Source organism: Ictidomys tridecemlineatus, chromosome 7, assembly GCF_052094955.1.
Source record: "Ictidomys tridecemlineatus isolate mIctTri1 chromosome 7, mIctTri1.hap1, whole genome shotgun sequence".
Classification (NCBI taxonomy): Eukaryota; Metazoa; Chordata; class Mammalia; order Rodentia; family Sciuridae; genus Ictidomys; species Ictidomys tridecemlineatus.
The window spans coordinates 104,224,294-104,242,976 of NC_135483.1; the positions used below are offsets into that span (position 1 = coordinate 104,224,294).

At 42.1% G+C, this 18,683-nt stretch overlaps 1 long non-coding RNA gene across 1 annotated transcript; it reads left to right on the forward strand.

Moving 5' to 3' along the window:
* The first annotated feature begins 1,687 nt into the window (after positions 1 to 1,687).
* LOC144365523 (uncharacterized) lies at positions 1,688 to 18,273 on the forward strand. The gene is made up of 4 exons (XR_013424047.1): positions 1,688 to 2,152; positions 2,553 to 11,052; positions 11,155 to 11,799; positions 17,320 to 18,273. It is a non-coding gene; the product is annotated as an uncharacterized LOC144365523 (long non-coding RNA).
* Positions 18,274 to 18,683: the final 410 nt, after the last annotated feature.

Consider the following 18,683-nt stretch of genomic DNA (forward strand, 5'->3'; position numbering starts at 1 on the left):
TGTGCTTTGGAACCCCGTTGCCCACACCAACAATTCATTTGTGGAGAATGGGCCTAATGCAACTTGGACTGCTTGGGCCATATGGGCAGAGAGCCTGAAATACCTGGAGTTTAAGCCCTCCTCTGGCAACCCGTAGCCAATGGCTGAGAAGCATCAGGCCCAGCAAACTTACTTTGCTTCAAGTTGGGACAATTAAGAGACAATTTATATTCCAAATTTCTTTTGTGGGATCAATGAATCGCTCCACCGCAGGACTTTCCCTCAACTCACAACTTTACTTGGATTCTTCCCCTTGTCTGCCCTGCTTCTCTCACTATCTCACCCACTTCTCTGGATATCACATTCTTAATAAGTCACTTCTGCATGAATACTTGCCTTGAGGCCTGTTTCTGACCCTTACTTCTAACTTAGGTTTCCTTTAGAGACTGATAGTATCTCTAAAAGCTGGATGCCCTACGATCACAGTTCCACTCCTAGCTATCTGCATGCAACAGAAATGCATATATAAGTTCATCAAAAATATGTACAAAAAGTTTCAGAGCAGCATTATTCAAAATAGCACCAAACTGAAAATACCACATATGTGCATCAAATTATCTGAATAGAATAAGAAAATGTCTCATGTTCACATAATGGAACTCTACATAGCATTAATAATAGGGAACAAACTATAACTGTACTCAATCATGTGAATGATTCTGATGAATCTAATGTTGAGAGGATGAAGTCAGACATAGGGACTTAACCCCCCTCCATTTACATCAAATGCTTCCAGACTGATCTGCAAATCCAACTTTTTTCATGGCTACACAGTTGTCCCAGTACCATTTTTTTGAATTTTACATCTTTGTCTGCTGATGTGAAGTCAGGATAGGGATCACATTCCTTGGGGTTGGAGTCAGGAGGGATTCATGATTGGCAAAAGGTCAGGTGTGACATTTAAGGTTGCTGGTGTTGGTTATTTGGATGTTTCCAATCAATAAAAGTTGAATTATGTGTAATAAGAATTGTAATGCATTCTACTGTCATTTTTTTAAAAAATCAATAAAAAAGTTGAATTATATACTTAAAATTTGAAGAATTTCCAGTAAGTATATTCATTATCCACCAATATATTTTTATAATAAAATAATGAAGTGTTGAACGTTATCAAATTTTTCTGCCTAAGTGATATAATTTCATGGAGAGATATTTTTTCAGGTGGACCATTTCACACTGTTGGGGTAAACCTTCCTTGAGTATGTCAAAAGAAGTTTTTAGTGCTTGTTGGATTTGGTTATGACCTTTATATCTATTCTAAAAGGCAAAAAAAAACAGTTTTCTTGTAAAAACAGAAAACAGATGAGGAATTATTAGAGGTCAGATAGAAGAGCAGGAGAATGAGGGGTATGGCTTGGTGATTACAGAGTTTTGCTTAATGGTTATAAAAACTCTGTGGACCAGCACTTGTTACACTGTTTCAGAACTGTGGCTAAATTATGAAGTGGGCCACTTCCTGGAACTGTTATAGGGACAGATGAGGCAAGGCACCAAAGATATCAGGAAACAGTTTTATTTGGCTGCAGCCAGGTTCAGAGGGCACAGCTTTTGCTGTAATCAATCAATCCCCTGAACCTTGAGTTCAGGGAATTTCAGGGTTTTATACCCAGCATGTAAGGGGAGGGACTCAGAAGTTCAGTCTGCAGAAGTTCACATAAAAAGCAGCTTTTTATCTCACTGTTTTGAGCAAGTTAACTCTTCAAGGACAACACCTGAGAAGGAAGGAGCTTCATCTCCCCTTTCTTTCCTCCCCCTGCCAGTTGTTACCATGGAGCCCAGTTGCTAACTTCTATTATCTTAAAAATGTAGACATCTCTGTGAAGTCCCAGCTCAAGGCCAGAGGCCTGTTTACACATTTCTACAAACTACTATACGGGATACATGTTTGTGAAAAACAAAGGGGTGTCCAGCACCTGGAGTGCTGATATCTTCTCAGCCAGTGGCCAAGTAAAACAGGGCGACACGAAAATAGGAAGTTATCTACATTGAACTCTTTTGCAGAGACTCTTTTGCTGACAGTCCTAAAATCAGCCATGGTGAAGATTTCTGGAGAAGCCCAGTTAAGACTTTTCTGTGGAGAAAGGGGATGTCACTTCAGAACAAATGGGATAAGGTAAGAAACATTACCGCACTAGTATTTATTAGTAAAACTCACAACTTAACTGGATTTGGGGTCTTATTGGTGAAAAGTAGAGGAAAGATTTGATTACTCTTTCTATTTACTGAATGTTGGTGTATTAAGGGCTTTTTTATTTCTTCTTCCCTCCTTTGTTAACATTTTACAATTTTCAAAAATATGTCCATTTTTGTCAGCATTTAATTCTATTAGCATAGTGTCTTCTTGTAATTTCACAGCATTATTTTTCTCCTGCTTAAAAGTCTTGCCCATCTGAAATTTATTTTGAGGTCAGGTGGGTTGTAGTTCTAGCTTTATTTTATTTTATTTTATTTTTTTCTGTGTGGCTACCCAATTGTCCCCAGATCATTTATTGAATAATACATCTTTTCCTCAGGGAAGCTGATTGATGTCAGAGAGAGAGAGCTGTGAGCAGCAGCTCCATTGTGCACGGGAAACATCAATGGAGTAAGAGGTGCCGAAACAAGATATGAAGATATGAGCCCCCTTACCATTTCCTCCACTGAGAAGAAAGAACAAAAGAAGAAACAAATATCCAGATAAGCATGCCCAGACAGACCCCCTGCCATCCTGTCTCCTGATAGAGGGAACCCACAGGGAAACTAGTCACTTAGAATCAATCACGCAGCAGGGAGTTCAACAGAGGCAGACACTGTGGTACTTAGGATAGGAGGTTGTTAGAGCCACAGAGCCGGTACCCCTCTGTTTTCTTCCTCTATATTTTATTCAGCAATGTCACAATAAATGAGCAGACGATTTTCCCAAAGTCAGAAAGCGTCTCAGAAAGCGTCTGTGACTTATTTTTCATGGACTTGGGGTTGCTGCTCTAATTGGGAAAATCCCCAAGGCTCCAGGTAGGAGGGTGGTTGGTTTCAGCAGCAGCAGAGAAGTAATATGTAATATGGGAGGGAGAGGTGGTGATGAGTGGTGGGTCCCCCACAGGAGCCTCAGTTATGTCTTCTTCTGGTCTGGGCAGAATGGAACACACATTGGAACCTGGATGACATAAATCCAAAATGTGAATATCTTGAATGCATTTACAATATTCTTAGGGATGGAGGAATGGAAGGGAAGAGATTTTTCACTCTCCAAAGGACTATCTCAACCCACCCCAGGACTTAATTCCACTAGGAAGCATTTTAGTTAGGAAATCTATTCCCCTTAGTGTTCAAAGAAGGAAAAGGGGGAGAGAAAATAACTCTTTAACAAAGGAATATTCTCCCCTATCTGAACTGGGCCACATAAGCTTCTTGACAACTCTTGGACCAATAACAGGTCAATACTGAATCCCATGCACTGATTGGCTTAAACCTTGCTACCTGAACCAATCACAGCAGGGGAGTTGTGATTGGGACAGTTGTGATTGGATCACTCTTACAGAGTCCAGCCTGGACGAGGACTGGAAAAAAGAAATGATGGAGCCCGGGGCTTCATCTTCAAACCTGGTAAATGATATGCTTTTTCAACTTTTCAGGTATTAAACGGCACTGTTTTCTGTTTCAACCTGTTCCTGGCCTTTCTGAGCAGGTCTCAGTCTTATTCCATCCTGAACTGAAAATGAATTTCTGGTGGATATTTTTGAATCGGGGCTCCTGTAGACCCTTAAGGAAGTTAAGCCCCAGTCCTTCATCTCCCTGGGAGACTTCCCAACATCCACTCCCCAAACTTCCCACCATCAGTTTCTTTTCTCCTAAGCTGGAGAATGTTCAGCCGATTATTTCTTACCATTCCTCATTCCTCGGTGCTTCTTCAAGTTATTAAAAAAGCAAAGTTGGGAGTGGAGTGAGAACAAGCTTGAATTTTAAGTAGTAACCTATTTCTCCCTTCAGACTTGGTCCTCCTGACTCCTCCAACTTCCCTTCAGGGTTATCCAGTCCTCTTATGGATTTGGGGTTTCTGAAGTATACAGGATTAAAGGGAAGAGAAGGGGTTCAGAGGATATGGAATGGATGTATAAACATTAGGGAGAAGATGGAGTGTAGTTTTCTACCCCCTTAATTAATAGTTCTCTGCTAGGATTGAGATCAACAACAGTCAAAGAGACAATGTGTCCCATTTCCCAAACAGGGTCCCAGAACAGTGTTCAAGCATCAAAGAAGAAATCCACCTGTTATATCTAACATATAGCAAAGCAGGCCTGAAAGGATTCTAGAAACCACAACAAAGGTAGACTGGTCAGTAGCCTGAGTGGAATGACCACTGAAGACCAAATGAGACAAAATACAGCTCAACAGGGGCTGTTGTGGGACATACAATGAGATGTTCTAACTCCCCCACTTACAACCGAAGGAAGTAAGTCCCAGCACAAGGTGAAAGGAGGAAGAATAATTTGGCTGCAATCATGTATTTACACTCACAGCAAAATAGAAACTTAAAAATTAAGTTACAGGAAGAATCTGAAATATCTTACCTTCCTGAGTCTGAAGAGCTACATAATCATTTACAAAATGGCTAATGCCTGGGACTATTTTTTACACTAGAAAATAGATGACTTAGCCAGCAAGGAGAGGTCAGTTCCCTGAGCCAAGAGAATTGTGTGAAAGCCCATCTGGACAGAAGCTCCTGTAATCTCACTAGGATCCTCTCTGGAGATCCTGTGGAGACCCCATTGGCCAAATTCTGCTGGAAGCAGAAAGAAAAATAGATGGATGACATAGTTCCTAAAAATCAGCACCCTGGGTCTACAAGTATGGTGGAGAGGGGTGGATAATTCATCAGGGCTATAAAGGGACAATGTCCAGAATATCATGTGACAAGAGTCTCATGAAATGAACAACTGGAAAGATTGATTCTTGATCCAGTCTCCTCTCAGGGACTAGAGAAAGAGCTAAACAGGGAGCAGGAGACTACTTTGTTAAAAAAAAGTCGACACCCAAAGGATCATTTGTACAATCATTTTTCCAAAGAGGAGAGAGAAAAAAATGGAGTCAGGTAACTCACCAAACTTTTAGAGAATACAGAGCAAATTACATCAGAGGAGGGAGGCTCGCAACAGTAGCAGGTGAGCAAATGCATCCAGGAGCCAGATCTGAGACTGGCAGGAAGATACCTTCAAAAGACCCAAGTTTCCCATTAGGTTAACCTTTTTGTGGTCAACTTTTTGTGTAAAGACAGATTTGGATAGATGCCAACCCTCTCCAGATCTTTCTATCTGTCAGAGTAACTCTAGCCATTTGAAATAACTGTTTTGTTGACATTTTCTGGGATATCTTAGGGTAAAACTGTGTGAGCAGATTGTATCAGAGTCAGAGAGCTACTGAAGGGAATATTGAGTTTAGCTGAATTGGTTTTGAGATGGGCTGCATTTGACTAGTTAATGCGATATTACCCAATTCCATTAAATGTTGATTTATTTCTAACCTGCAATTTTATTGTGGGAGTCAATCAAAATTTTTCCATGTCTCAAACATTTTCTTAGGCTTTTGAAAGACTAAGCAAAGGATAGTGAAAGGAAATCCCTGAGCAACAGCTGTGTAGGTGGCCTGGAGCAACCTGTCCAGATGGAAGTTTGAGGGTAGAAAGCTCCGATAGAGAAGATGCCAAGAACTGACAGAGTACCAAATTGCTGAACCATATTGAGAGAGACTTTTGGATTGCTCACAGGTATGGGAAGAATTAGTTACAGATATTTAGAAAACTAATCAATGTTTAAAAGAACAGTCAATCATTAACTCCTAAAAATTTTATAATACAAGAAATAAAATAAAACTAGAGAATACACAGTAGTGAACAATGCTTGTAGAATTGTAGTATAAGCACTAAAGATTGATTTCACCAGAAAATTATGATTTAACATTACTGAGGTAGTGGGAGGTGGAATGTAGAGGCAGGACTTGATATTTGAGTATTGAAAGCTCACCTTCCATACTAGCAAAGAAATATCTCTTTCAGGCATAAAATTAAATAGACAATGGGTTAAGCATGCCATTTTGTAAAATATGGTGGCTAAGATAAAAAGCTACTCGGGACTGAGTTTGCCAAGCACAGGCTAATATCTAACTTGTGAATGAGAGGGCACAGGAGGTATCTATATGTGGATTACTGAAACCTGACCATCTGGTAGAAGACACAAGTTGTGGAGGCCTAGATTCTAACAGGTTTTCCTTCAGCAGTTTCCTCCTTGGCTAGTCTCCCAAAATATCCATTTCGATTCTTTTTCTTTATAGAACATTTGTCTCTTCACTAGATGTTTAAAAAGTCAAAGGGGAGATTTCAATGGAAACCACAGAATGGCATGTGCTTTCCTTGTGTTTCCATTGGTTACCCCATCCTGTGAGAGTTAAGGGGACACAGGCATGCAGGGAGCCTGAACAGCAGGGAGCCTGAACAGTGGAACTCTGCCAACTTCAGGCTTTCAATGTCACCCAATGGGAGCTAAGATATACCACAGATTGCCCTCAGGGTATAGGTGCTGAGGAGTGGTTTTTGCTGAGAGGAAGCCATACAGCTGGGACCCTCTTGAGATATTGTTGAAAGGTGCTGCCTCCCTTAAGGTGTTGCTCTAGGTAATGCAGGGATAGGAAGGCCCATAGGATTCTACAATTGGGACATGTCTGAAGGTCCTCTCAACTTCAGAGCACTCCATGTGACCAGGAGAAATCTCTGCTGGGACTGCATTCAGTTCAACGTTTCCCTCTTGTACAGAGGGACAGACCTGATCTTGACTTGTACTGTGAGATAACCGAATAATAAACCACCTTCATGCAGATAGCTCTTTCAGAGTCTGTCTCTAGGGAAACCAACCAAAGCAGGCACCTTCAAAGTCAACCCTATCTCAGACATAGAAACTATGGTCCCTCAAAAAATCAAAGGCCAAATGTTCTCTTTGATATGCAGAGATTAGCACACAATCAGATGGGGAGGGAAGAATAGAAGTTCATTGGATTAGACAAAGGGGAATGAAGGGGAGAGCAGGAGGATGGGAATAGGAGAGAGAGTAGAATGAATCAGAACTTTGTTATGTTACATGACCAGTGTAACCGCACATCATGTACAACCACAGAAAGGGAAGTTATACTTCATGTATAATATGTCAAGGTATACTCTACTGTCATGTTTTTCTAAAAGAGCAACAACAAAAAAGTCATTGCCATCTCACCCAGCAGAAATGGGAATGGGCATGGAAGAGTACCTCATTGGTCCTGGATGCCGAATCCTAGAGGTGTCACACATCACTTCCATTGGTTGGAACTCAATCACTTGGCTACATTTAATGCCTGCAGAGGTGGGGAAGTGTGAGAAAAAGTGACCCCTAGATTTTGGTATTTAGTTGTCTCTACCAGTTGCATTCCAAGGCACACAGGTACACACTATATGCATGAACACACACACACACACACACACACACACACACACACACACACACATACACATATGGGTGTCATGTTGTGACATAATAAGAAATAGACGTTTGTTCTTCATCCCTGATCCTTAACATGGGGCTTCTCAAAACTTTGTAATTCTCTGAATGAAACAGGTGAGAGGAACATCATCTTCTGTTATTCATAATAACATCATCTGTTATTCATAATAAGGCCTTTTCAACCATACCTGAGTCTACATGAATGAGGCAACTCTTAGAGCATGGGACTGGTGACCAGAAGAACCACCACATGATTAATGTGATTGGAGGGTGGGGACTTTGGCCCAGGAGTAGGAAGGGGCTGGATATTGAGTTCAAGCCCATGACCAATGATTTAATCAATCATGCCTATGTAATCAAGCTTCCATAAAATTCTAAATAGTCCTGGAGTTTGGAGAGCTTGATGAACATAAGGAGGTAATAGAAGAGGGCACCCCGAGAGGGTACAGAGATTCCACCCACCATGCCTCGCCCTATAACTTTACCATCAGACTCTTCTTGAATTATACCCTATTGATCGCTCCCATTCTTAAGTTGTATTCTTTGTAATAAACTGGTATACTCTACAGAATAAATGAAATAATCAGCAGATTGAAGAGATAAACTAGGAAATAGAAAATATTGCAAACTTACATCTTATATCTGTACATCTAATATTCAAAATATATAAGGAACTCAATAGCATGAAAACAATTTAATTTATTTTTTTGATTGGTTTGGTTTGGCCTGGTTTGATACCAAGGATTGAACTCAGGGGCACTCAACCACCGAGCCACATCCCCAGCCCTATTTTGTATTTTATTTAGATACAGGGTCTCACTGAGTTGCTTAGCACCTCGCTTTTGCTGAGGCTGACTTTGAACTTGTGATCCTCCTGCCTTAGCCTCCCTAGCTGCTGGGATTATAGGCATGCGCCACCGCACCTGGTAAAAGTCTCATTTAAAAATGTCCAAAGATCTGAACAGATATGTCATGGTTTAGATATAAGATGTCCCCTGAAAAACCCATGTGACAAGTCAGGAATGTTCAGAGGTGACACCATTGGATGAGAAGAGGGATAAACCAATTAGTATATTAATCCATTTGATGGATTAATAGTTTAAATGAATTACTGGGTAGTAACTGTAGGCAAGTGGGGCATGGCTAGAAGAAGTAGGTCACTGGGAGTGTGCCTTGGGGAATTATATTTTGTCACTTGTTCTCTCTCTCTCCAAGCTTTCCTCCACCATGCCCTTCTGCCATGAGTTTTTCCTCATCTCACGCCCAGAGCAATGGATTCAGCCAACCATGGACTGGATCTCTGAAACTGTGAGCCCAAAATAAACTTTTCCTCCTGGATGTTCCTGTCATATTCCTGTTTAGACAAGGGAATGAAAAGCTAATTAACACAAACATTTCTCAAAAGAAGACATGTACATGGCTAACAGGTATTTAAAAAAATGTTCAATATCATTAATTATCAGAAGAATGCAAATTAAAGCCACAATGAACTATCAACTCCTACTATTCTCTCCCTCTCTCTCTCTCTCTCTCTCTCTCTCTCTCTCTCTCTCTCTCTCTCTCTCTCACACACACACACACACACACACACACACACACACACACAACAAGTGATGCAGAGGAGAGGGAGAAAAGCAAACTCTCTGCACTGTTGATGGAATTGTAAATCAGTACAGCCATTATGGGAAATAGTATGGATATTCCTCAAAAAGTAATTACCATGTGATCCTGGAATCTCACTACTGGATATACATTCAAAGAAAAGAAAAGATATGTAAAGGAGACATCTGCCCTCCCATTTTCACAGCAATAGTACTCAAATTATGTTTCCAAGATAGGGAAACAACTAAATTTCTATGAAAGAATGGATGAGTAAAGAAAATGTGGTACATAAATACAGAATACTATTCAGTCTTTAAAAAGAAAAGTCACTTGCCACACTATGATGAATCTATAAGACACAATACAAAGTGAATCAAGCCAGGCACAGAAAGGTAAATACGGCATATTCTAACTTATGTGTGGAAACTACAAAGTCATAGAAGCAAAGTGTAGAATGGAGGTTACCAGGACTGTGGAGGGGAAAATGGAAAGATGTTGACTAAAGGATACAAAATTTCAGTTAAAAAGGATAAAATAAAAATAAATGAATTTTATGAGATGCAAAATAAATAAATAAACAAACAAACAGGTAAGCAAAACACTTTCCTGAGTTCTGTTAACCATTATAACAAATTGTCAAACACAAGGAAGAAGTCATGGAAATTCCCAAAGCCTAAACTTTCAACTGGCATCTGAAGGGGGGGGGCGGCAATCTTGCAAGACTGAACTTTGAAATTGTAGGGCCATGATAAGTCTGAGTGGAAAGGAATGGAGTGGAATGGAATGGAATGGAATGGAATGGAATGGAATGGAATGGAATGGAATGGAATGGAATGGAATGGAATTAAACTGATTTGAATGGAATCATTGGATTCCCAGTTGGTGCCCAGAGAGCTGCAGAATTGGTTCTCTGTATAGAAAAGAACCTAAACTCTTAGTTTCATAAATGTTGGGAGTAAAAAACAGATGAAATACATCTGAGGAATTTAGATGTGAGACTCTGGCAGAAGGGCAGGAGTAAAGAGGGGAGTGATAAAAGAGACACACTGGCAGAGTGAAATGCCTGGCACCCACCCCAGGAACCACTTCTATGAAGGGCCCTTGTCTTTAGTTTATTCACTTTGGGCCAGTAATGCTTCCAACAGATTTCAAAAGAAAGTCATTGTGCTTCTCTTGTTGTTGTTGTTGTTGTTGTTTTGTTGTTGTTGTTGTTTATTTTTTGAAGGAGCAAACTGAATCCTGAATACTGTAGAAAAGATTCTTAACCATAAATTCCAATACGTCGTACAACCAAAGGGAAGGGTATGTCTCATATGTTAAAGGCTTGGTCCTTAATACAACAATATTAAGAGACAGGACCTTGGGGAAGGATTTGGATCCTGAGGGCTCTGACCTTGCTATGGATTAATGCATTGATAGGTTCATAATTTGATGGCATTATTGGGAGATGATAGAAACTATAGAAGACAGAGACTAATTGGAGGAAGTATGTCCCTAGGAGTGTGCCATGGAAGGGTATATCTTGTCCATTGCCCCTTCTTTTCTCATTCATATTCCTTCTCTTTCCTTCTCCTACGATCCTCCCCTTCCTGGATGGTTGGAGGTAGCAGATTTCTTCTGCCAGAACCTTCCTCCATGATGTTCTGCCTCACCTCTGGCCCAAAGCAATGGAGTTGGCTGACCATGGACTGATACCTCTGAAAACTGTGAGCCAAAATAAGTCTTTCCTCCTCTTAGTTGTTTTTCTCAGGTATTTTGTTCCAGCCATGGAAAACTGGCTAGCACCCCTGGTCATTTTTGAGTCCAGCTGGCAATCCAAGGCTGGACATGTAAAGGAAGAAGGCTTTATCAGCAGCACCCAAGCCCTCAAAATGCAGTCCTGCCAGGCCTCCTGGCCACCAGCTGCTGGAAAGTGAGCAAGAAAAAATGTTGCCAAGAGGGCACGTCAGTGTTCATGGAATTGGAGGCCCAGGAAGTTTTATTGCATGGTAAGAGAGTTTTTGTTTTTTTCTAGAACTAGCATAAGAGAATTAAACACCTTTCACAAACATGCTCCAATCCCTGAGGAATGGTCTACATCAAGATGAGAAGGTGGGTGACTCTGGGGGCCTCATGCTTCCCTTTCCCCGTCCAGTGGCCATGTATGTTTTCAGACACCTGTCGGCCCAAGGACGCCATCCCACTGAAGGGCAAGCTCTCTCTGCCTGCCCAACAAGGGCAGGGGACACACTTGATGGTGACCCTGATGAAATGTCCTCACCCCTCTGGGGACTTAGTACATGTAGTGGGGAAGTAGTTTCAGAAGAAGAAAGCTGGGACTCCTTCCACATCACCTTGGGATTCAAGGTCAGCATCATCCTGGGAGTAGTGCTAAAGAGAATGTTTCTGTTCTCCTATTCACTTGGCTCCTGGCTTTGTGGCAGGGGCCAGGTGGAGTGGGGATAGTTTTGCCCCCTACACTCCTTTACCTCTTTTCTCCTGCAGCAGGCTGAGACAGAAGGCACCTGGGCTGGCATCTTCCCTAGCCCTGACTCACTCCCCTCTTCACCCCTACCCTTCTACACAGCTCTCCCATCCCCACGGACCTCCCAGCTATGAGCACTTTATCATCCTGGCGGGAATGGAGAGAGCTCATCCTTTTAACCACCAGCCACAACGGGTAATATTTTCTCTTTCTGCTAGCCTCTCCTAAGATTGTTTTCTGTTTTCTTACATTTCTTCTTCTCCCTTTCTGTTTTTCCCTTCTCCCTTTGTCCCTCCTTAGCTATACTTCCCTCCCCCTGATTCTGCCTCAAAGAAGGGAAGTGGGGATAAATCTTCTAGAAGTAAAAAGACAGGAAAGAAGCAGCAGTCCGTCCTCCACCTCCACTACCAAAGGACAAAACTAAAACCACCTTGCACACTTGGACTCTTTGGGGCAACTGCATGGCCTTTCTCTGTCTCTGACCATGTTATGCATTTGAGGAACTTGTCCTTTTGGAGAGTGGTGCACACTTGGGCCTGGAATGGGAAGCCACATTCATCTTTCTTTCCCACTGGACTCTGAAAGCCATTGGATATGAGCTCTGGCCCCGGCCAGGCCTGTCCTCAGGCACCTTCTGCTGACTGATGGGACATTTCCCCATCTTCACGCATACCTCAGCCCCTTTGGGGTGGTGTTTATGATACACCATCCAACCTGTGAAGTTCCTATTGCTACATCTGCTGTAAAGTTGCTCCTACCATTGGGGAGTAGTTACTCTTTGAGCTGATGTGGAGAGAAAAGAACTGTAAAGTTGGAACACAAAGCCTGTCTGTGGACAGTCAGTCCTTGGCGCTCACATCCTCCTCCATGAGCCTGTCTTTGCTGCATGCAGGAGGCAGGCAAACTCAGGGCATCTACCTCTTTCTCTCAGTTTCCTGAGATGAGAGGAACCACAGGGCTTCTCCTGAAACAGTGGTGGAATGTGGCACTCCGAAGCTATTTCTAATCATTCCCGAAGCCTGCGGCTGATGAGCTCTGAGCAGGGACTGCAGGGAGACTGCTTAATTATCAATGCATGGCTGGACCAGGGTAGCAAGCCCCGGCTTCCCACAGTCCAGAGGGAGGAGGACAGCCTGGACTCTTCAGCCCAGCGGGAACTGATCTAGAAGGGTTCAAAACCCCAGAGCATATTGTACAAAATGCCATTGTCCTTAGACATTGAATTAGCATCTTTTTTGTGTGTGTATCTTACTACTCAATGGACTTCACCTCCCTCCTCTCAACTTTCCTTCATCTAACACCAAACAGGTACATTTCTGATTAACTGTCAGGTTCATAAACATGCCAATCAAAAAGCACATCAAAGTCAACTTGAGGAAACTGAGAGAAAGAGGTAGATGCCCTGAGTTTGCGTATAAGAATAAGTTCTGGACCCACCAGGCAAAGATGGGGAAAATTTGAGCACCCAAAAGGACAAAGTTTGTAATAGAGTAAAACAGCAAATATATGAAATTTTATGAGTTTAAAAATCCATAAGTAAATTTGGAGTACATGGGAACACTATTATTTGGCAATTTTTCTCTAAATCTAAACTATTCTTTTTTATGATTTTATTAGTGGGTTTTAGTTATACATAATAGTGGGGTTTGTTTTGACAATATCATACATGCATAGAGTATAATTGGCCCCATTTCAATCTCCAGTAATTCCTCTTTCCCTCTCCTCCACCCTCCCCCTGTCCTCCTTCCTCTATCTACTGGTCTTCCTTTTATTTATCTATCATTTTTAAGAGGTGCTTTATAGATATAAATAAAGATGAAGTTCATGTGGTATATTCATACATGCACATAGCATGATTTGGCCAATTTCACGCTCCAGTTCCTCCCTTTTCCTGTCCCTCCTATCTCCCTGTCTATCCCTTTTCTCTATTCTATTGACTTCTCTTTTATTTAAATATAATCTGTTCTTAAATAGAAAGTCTGATAAAAAAAAGAAAAGTCAGGCCCCCAAAGCCACATAATATGATCGTATTGATATGAAGTATACACAATAGGCAAATTCACACAGCTGTACAGGAGCGTAGTGGCCGCCCATGGCTGGGAGGTGTGGGGAATGGGAGGTGCCTGCTTAATGGGTATCATGCTTCCTTTTGGGGTGATGAATAATTTCTGGACCTAAATAGTGGTGATGGTTGCACAACATTTAAAAATTTTTTTTAAACTTGTTTTAATTAGTTATACATGACAGGAGAATGCATTTATGCACTTTAATATATCATACATAGATGGGATATAATTTCATTTTTCTGAGTGTACATGTTGCAATTTTGAATATACATAATGCCACTAAATCTTACACTTTAAAATAGTTTAAATGGTGAATTTTATGTGATGTGTACATAAAAAAAAGAAAAAAATGAAGGCCTACATTGTAGCAAAATGTAAAAATATATATGAGAATGATAGTAAATATTCATCTTCAAGATAGTAGGAAGATATGTAGTCAAAAGGAATAACTGTGTTCACTAAACTATATTCATTCTTCAGTTACTCATTCATATAGGTTAAGAAATGTTTAATGAATGCCTGCTATATGCAAGTCACTATTCTAGGAAAGAGAATACATGAGTGGAAATAATATTAACCTTCTGTCCTCTCTATAAAATTACATGCATGTGCACCTAAGCCGATATAAGTGTATGTCTACTGAATGTGTACCTGAATGGCTGGGACCTGTATATCTGAGACTTCTCTTAAGGACACTGATGAGAGAATCCCATTTACGAATTTGAACTTTGTGAGTTAATTTTTAATTTCCCTTTGTGGATGAGCAATAGTTTCAGAATTTTCCTAAAGTGATACTGCTCCTAAGTACTGGAGCTTGTGTGTGAAGGCAGAGAATTTGATTTGTAATCATCATGTGACATGGTGGGAAGAGAAGTGTTGACAGCTGCTCTCTACCCTGTTCCCCCTCCCCAGGAATGTGAGCCACACTGTGGCTCCAAGAGACCTCCTGGTAAACACTGATGGAATTTCCTAGCAGAGATAAAAGGAAATCCTAAGCATAAGAATGTTTTTAGAAAGATACACCTGACCTAGGTTGCTTATTATAAATAAACCTGAGACTAAAATTATGAGTTATGGCCCACTGAAGAATGAAATATGGTCTTGTAGGCTCTCAACTTGAATGAATAATGACATATAAACACGAAGCCCAAGATCTAAGTGACGTTCTTTGTACTAATTTGTATTACACACGTCATTAGATCTTGTCGGTTACTCTGAAATATGTCCCAGTGCAGAAAAGGGAACTTTTTCCAAAGTTATATTTGATGGCTTAGATCTTCTTGAAAAGACTTGTTGCTATGTTGTGTTTGAGTTTACTGTTTCCTTGTATCCTTCCCCTAACACTTAGTCAATCTTAGTGTTGCTTAAGATTTTTTAAATTCTGAGTTGATAATGATATTTACAAAAAAAAATACATCATTGATTCCCATAAGAGCTTGCTAGGAACCAACTTTTGTAGTTCCAAAAAAAAAATAATAAAGGGCAAGAATCTAGTGTTTTTCTACCTTTCCTATACAAAATACATTTCAGGGTAACTAATATGTGACAAAGAATTTTTTTAACTAAATAAACTTCAGCTAGTACATGCAAAAGGATTGAGAAAATTCTAAAGAAACCATTTTACAATCCATAAGAAATAAGGCATGTCAGCAATGATTGTCCATGGATGCCAAAGTCAGGTTAAAAGGTAATGGAAAAGATGGCTCAGGCAGCTAATATAGCCTCCCAGATCTACCATAAGAAAAGGCAGAACAACCAAACACCATGCATCCCTGAAAATAATATGACATGGAACCTATTAAAATAGCCAAGAAGGAATGGATGAAAAGATTTGTTATGTGTAATGAGTACATGAGGATTACTAGTCTATATGTTTGAAATTTTTCATAATGAAAGATTAAAATTGTTCTTAAAGTATAGAAATAGTAAACAATGGAATAACAAAATTATTCTTTGCATTTGAGGATACCCCAGTCACTCTCACTTCTAGGAATAACCACCCTTAGGTCCTGAGCCCCACAATTAGTGCCAGCCTCACAGATCATGGAGGTCACCCCCTAGGTGGCTCTCACCCAACAGGACATGGTGGGCCTCTCTTGAATTTCCTATTGTGATCACTACTGGCACATACTCAAGAGTGTATTCAGAGTAATGAATTGGATCCAACAAGCAGCATAAGGAGATTGAATAGTTTGAAGTGAATCCGATAATGAGCTACTGTGGGGTGGCATGAGTGTTATCAGAAAAGTGTTGAGTGAGTTGATATGGAATGGAGGTGTTAAATTTGGCTGCCTGGAAAAACATGGGTGGAATGGGATAATTCAGATGGAATAGTCTAGAATGGAGTGAATGATAGTTTAGGGTATACTATGAAACTGGCACCGAAAAAAAAATGGATTGGCAATAAAGTAATAGAAATCTTAGGAGATGTGACTACATGTAGGAGTAACTGACTCAGAAGGGGTTATTAAGACTAAAAATATCATGGAACCCAAAACTACCTTATTCACTTAGATTCTAAGGAAACTCCCCACAACTCCCTGGGCCTCAGTTTCCTCACTATTAAGTGCTACCACTGGGGTCTCTCCTGCAAAACTGTGGTGAGGATTAAATAAAATAAAAGTGCTAGCACATAGCAAGCATTAATTAACTCATGCCCATCATCCTCACCATCATCATCCCATCTTCTGTAGAGACCACCCATCAGTCCTGGGAGACACAGAGAGGGGTGTCTGGGTCTCTACAGGGATTAAGGAGATGAGAAATGGCAGCCTCTTGTCTCCAGATACAGCCACCCTGCAAGGCTGACTCATCATGGAGCCAATGAGGGGATGGCTGTGCTTCTGTGCTGGATGGAGGTCCCCCTCCTGTGACACCCAGCTCTCAGGAAGAGCAGCTCCAGCCCTTCCCACGGGTGCCTAATGAATGACAGTGAGAAAGAAAAAACAGAAGTGGTGCCCAGTGGAGGACCATGGGACTCTCCACCACCTCAGGACCTTGTTACCTACAATCTCCACCCCACCTCACACCAGGTCTGCTTCTTCCTCTCTCCCTCAGGACAACCCTTTGGGGAGGGGTGAGAACCATGGCTGAGGTGGTCCTAAGAGTCGCTGGCTCTGTGGGGCCTGGGAGAGTGGATTCAGCTGGGGAGAAAGGGACTGAAAAATGAGCCAGGGCTGGGTAGAAATCTTGTCCTCGGAAGGGAAAATCTGGTTTTGACTCCCAGTGTAGGCATACTCTATAGGGGAGATGTCTTCAGTGATTTACCACCCTGGCTGCACTCTTCTCAGGGGAATGGGCTGTACCATGGGTGGGCCCTGAGGGCTGGAGGGCGGAGAACCTCCTGCTGATGGTTCTCTGTGGTGGGAGGAGAGAGCAGGAGAGCGAAGAGGAGGCTGGTTCTACAGGGCAACATGCCATTGGGAGACGCCCTTGGTGTTAAGAGGAAGAGTTAAGGCAGGCCACCAGGACGTAAGGAACAGAAGCGACCAGGGAGATGTTTACATAATTCTCTGGGGGTTGTGATGAAGCTTCCTCCTGCCTTCTCTATGTCAACCTCTAATGAAGTCTACTTTGCTCCCAAATGTTGTGAACCCCTGGACCCTTCTGTAGAACTCAGAAGGGAGTGACATTTCTTCCCTGTCCACAGCAGGGTCATGCAGAGGCAATCTTTAAGGACAAAGGATCCAGGTCAGAAGGAGCCAAGATAAAGTAAGACCCAAGGAACCCACAGAAGTCCTGGGGAGTCCTGGAGCTGAGGGATTGAGGCAATCCGACTTTGATCTCAAAGGTGGTGAGACCCCAGCTGACATCTGGGCTGCCCCTGTCATTTATGCTCTGAAGTGGAGCTGGAGGGGCGGGTCACTTTATTGCTAAAGCTGCAGCAGACTCAGGCTTGGGGACCTTACAGAACCATCTGCCCAGATCTCTGGACCAAGTTCACTGTTGAAGGACATTCCCACGTGAAGTCAGAGTGCAAAACCAGGAACAAATACCTTCACTGGCTAATACCTGGCCTCAGGTATTAGTTGTGTGAGCTCAGGCAACCCAATGTACTTCCTTTAGCTTCTTCATCTGTAAAAATGGTGATAGCTTCCATCTGTCAGGGTTGGGAAGCTGAATATTAAAACACTCCTGAAATAGAGTCGACACAGCCCCAGTGAATGTTCATGAATGTGTACGTGAATGAAGGACTCCGGGGTGGGGGTGAGGGACTCCTCACTTCAGTGGCCACCTGCCTTGGACATTCGACCCTGGGAACGCCTGTGGCGCCATTAGTCATGGCACTCCTAGCCCCGCGGTGCTCACAGCTCTCCGCGGCCTGCCTCGCTGAATCAATTGGACAGTCTGGAGTCTGGATTTATGTCTCCAGCCACCCAGAGGATTCTCCCATACCTGCGTGCTTCTGTGCACTTCAGCCAGACACTGCCTTAAATCTCAACTGCCAAACTTCATCAGGGCCCAGGTTTGCTGGAACCATTAAAAGATACAGGGAGAAGGAGAGGGTGCTTTGGAAATGGAGTGTGAAATAAGGTAAAGAAAAGTTTAATGGGGCTAGAATCAAGTCTGCAAAGTACCTTATTAATAGGTATTTTATTCCTTGTCACACTACTTATTAAATGCCTCCTGATTCTGATGTCTCTGTGTTCCCTCCCCCTACCCGCAACCCACAGCTCCTATCCTGCAACACATGGGTACTGAGTTCTGGAGCCATCTCCCAGGTACCTCTCCTTTCATCTGGGGCTGCTGCTGACCTGGAGGTGAGGAGGATGAGGAGCTCCAAACCAGGCCCTCCCCACTCCTCGAGGCAGGACTTCATTGTATGTGATTCAGAGAGAAACTCCCAAAGTGAATTCCAGTGCCCCAAACCATCAACTCTGCAGGTGAGAGTAAGCTCAGTCAAAAGAAGGTGTTAGGGAAGTACCAGGATCGTGATGCAGCCTCAGAAACATGTAAGAGGGAGAGGTTTCCCACTGAGAGTTTTAAGAGGTTAAGATAGGAGTAAGAGGTTTC